The sequence below is a fragment of the Quercus suber genome, unplaced genomic scaffold (genome assembly GCF_002906115.3).
Source record: "Quercus suber isolate HL8 unplaced genomic scaffold, Cork oak 2.0 scaffold_1026, whole genome shotgun sequence".
In the NCBI taxonomy this organism is placed as follows: Eukaryota; Viridiplantae; Streptophyta; class Magnoliopsida; order Fagales; family Fagaceae; genus Quercus; species Quercus suber.
In genome coordinates, this window is record NW_027070437.1 from 40252 (window position 1) to 44001 (window position 3750).

Here is a 3750-nt window from a genome sequence, read left to right on the forward strand (position 1 = left end):
TATAAATTAATAGATTTTTCTGAAAATCTATTAAACCCCCCCCCCCCAAAAAATGCCAAATAAAACAAAAAACAGTGAATGAATTCATTAAAAACTAACCCTTAAAAGTTAAAAGTTTTTTTTTTTTTAATAAAGAATTAAAGTAGTAAAATTGTAATAAACAAGCAAAATATATAGATTGCCAACTCTAATCTTTAAAAAGTAGAAAAAGATAAAAATCAAAATAAACAAATCCCATATACACACAAAACACAACATGTTATAGAACAACACTAATATATATATATATATATATATGTGTGTGTGTGTGTGTATAAAGTGAATTTGAAAATTATACCCTCCTTTCTCTCAGCATCAATTTCAACTTCATTCTCTACTTTTTTGGAACACCGATTTTCAATGCTAACGCTCTTGTTCAAATCATGATCATCTACGTTTCGAAAATACACACCAAAAATTTTGATGCATCTAGCATTGTTAGTATTGGCAGTGGCAATGCCAGTACCATTGTTATAATTGCCGGCCGGTACTAATACTCGTAGTATTGTAATTGTTACTATAGGCAATGGCAATAGTAGTATTATTGTTATCGTTTTTCTTACTGCACGTCTCAAAGTTGTGGCCGCTGAGCCCACACTGCGAGCACCTTCTTACAATTACAGTTTTCCTCACCATTGTTAACTCTCTAACACACAGCCCTACAATTACAGTTTTCCTCTACGGTCAAAATGGGCAAATGCCCTTTTCATGCAAAAAAAGTAGTGTCTCGCCTTCCTTCTCAAACTAATTAGGAAAATGCCCCTCTTCTGTAACTCGATTTTCTAAAAATCGAGTTTAAAAAAAAATTTGGAGACTTATAATGGCATTTTAAGGAGCTTATAATGACGTTTTAAAGATTTATAGTGGCATTTTGAAACTCGAGCTCCATGAACTTGAGTTATAGGCAATTTTTTTACTTATAACTCAAGTTCATGGAGCTCATATTCCAAAACACTACTATAGGTCCTTAAAACATGTTACTATAGGTCCTTAAAACGTTACTATAGATTACTTTGAAAACGTCATTATAGGGTTTAACTTGATTTTGAGAAAATCGAGTTTCAAAATAAGAGCATTTCCTTAATTAGTTTGAGAAAATTAGCAGAATGCTGGATTGTTTGCGCGAAAAGGGCATTTGCCCACTTTGGCCCTCTACTTTGAATAGCTAAGTGTGTATATATATATATATATATATATTATGTTGTTGATGTCCTAATCCTAGTACCAATAGATCGAACACTTATTTATTTTATAATATTAAAAAAAAAAATTCTTTGTTGAATTGATGTCCTAATCCTAGTACCAATAGATCGAACACTTATTTATTTTATAATATTAAAAAAAAAAATTCTTTGTTGATGTCCTAATCACCTAATTGGATTAGTCGGTGATTTGGTCTGAAAATACAGAGTTTTTAGTTTTTACTCTAGCTTTTCGGACAATTGAGTATGGTTGTATTATTACAAGTTTTTGGATTTAAACCTTATATTTTTTTTATTGTTAGGTCCTCAAATTTTTTTAAATTAGTTTTTTTTTTTAAATCCCAAATATTGGATTGATAAAAAAATTAAAAATTAAAAGCCACAAAAAAGATATCCAAATGCACATGACAACAAATAAATTATTTTCTCTCTTCAATGCATGGTTCAACCAAAAATTCAAATCAGCAATATATTTATATAATCTGATATAGAAACCATATACACACACACACCATAGGAATGGGTAATTGAGTACACGACACGCCTACATCTAGTCGACACCACCTTGCCTCGCTGGAGGATCCATTCCACCGCCACCGCCTCCTCTGACTGGAGTGAAATGAGAGCTCATATCACTCGTAGTCGTTTATGCTCTTATAATTAAATATATTTAATTATTTATCAAAGTATGACTAAAAGTTCACTTGCTTTTTATACTTTATTACTATTTTTTTATTGGGGAAATTACAATTTTCTTACCCATAGTTTGTCCGAAAAACACTTTACCTATCCGTGATTTAAGCTCTGTTTGTCTCCAGTTACCCACTTCTGTTAAAAAATGAATAAATTTGTATTTTTGTTAGCCTTTTATATTTCTCTTCTCTTAAAACATTAAAAACTAAAAAATGAAGAGAAACAAATATCTAAAAGTTAGATTTTAATTTATAAAATTAAAAATTTTCTGAAGAAATTAGTGGACTCAATAATGCTCTTGAGCTTCTTGAGATATGTATACACTATAAAGGTCTGTCGCATTGAGCTAAGGGAAGAGACAAACTTGGTAGTAGGCTTGGAAGAAGACACACGTTGCTCTACTCTTTGCATTGTTGGGATGAAGGGCATAGGGTGAGAGCTGGGATTTGTTTACACAAGTGGTGCACCTTACTCAATCTGAAATCTCTCCAGACGTTGAAATACAAAAATTGAAAAAAAAAAAAAAATTTGCAGAAAAAGAGAGAAAAAATTGTTAGCATGACTTTGCCCTTTAATTTGTCTTTTTTTCCCCTTAAGATAAAGAGAAAATGAATAATTTTATAAAGGAATTAGAAAATAATAGAATGGAAATAAAATGAAGAAAATTTTTAAACTTTATAAATTCTCTTTTTTTTCTTAATCCTTTTTTTTTTTTTGAATTAAATCAAATTAAAAAATATAAATAAAAAATGCTGATATGAAAAATTGTGGGCCACATTGCTTTATATATATAAGAGAGAGTCCTAACAAGAGTTTCTCTCTCTCTTTTTTCTTAATTCTAAAGTTTTTTTTTTTTTTAACGAGATTATTTCTTCTTCTTTTTTTGAATTAAATCAAATTAAAAAATAAAAATAAAAATTTTCAAATCAAATATAATTTACTTTTGATAATTAAAATTATGTTTTATACACAATTTTAAATCACAAGAACTTGAAATTTTAACATTTGTTTATGATATAGCAATAGAATTTTTATCTTCTTGAAATTTTGCAAGTATAAAAAATATAATAAGAATATGTAATCCAATAGTTAGATTTTCAAACTCTCACTCAATATAAAGATATATAAGATGTTTGAAGGTTTTTCTTAAACTAATTTGGAGATAAACTTGTTTCTCAAAAAAAATAAAATTGAAGAGAAACTTTGTTCTAAATTGAGGGAAGAGGGTATGAATCACGTATTCATTTTTTCCCCCTCAAATTAATTATAGGATATAACAAAGGAATTAACTTTAAAAAATTAGAATATTTATTTATAGTTTTAAATAAGTATTAATTAAACTATTTATGATGCCATTGGTATTTCTACCACCAATTGAATGTACTATCAAATTGAAAACCAGTCTCTCTCTCTCTTTTTCTTTTTCTTTTTTTTTTTTTTTTCTTTTTTCCAATATCAATATGGTCTGTCTTTAAAATTTTGGTCGTGTAAACATTTGTGAAAAAAAAAAATGAAAATTTCTTCCTAAGCCTTAACTAAAAGTTGTAGTCTTGTATGTGAATGCTCTTGATTTATAATAAAAAAAAAATTAAAGAATTCTACTAGGGTCACAGATTTTTTCACATCAAGAATTTCATATTCTCCTTCACATTCCACTCTATTTAGGCCAACCGCACAACACATAATGCAAAAAGAATGTGAATAATTCAATGTCAAATTCGGAGTCCCTAGACTTTCCCTTCTATATATATATATATATATATATATAGGTTGACATTTCTTTTTTTTTTTTTTTCTTTTTTGAGAAACCAGGTTG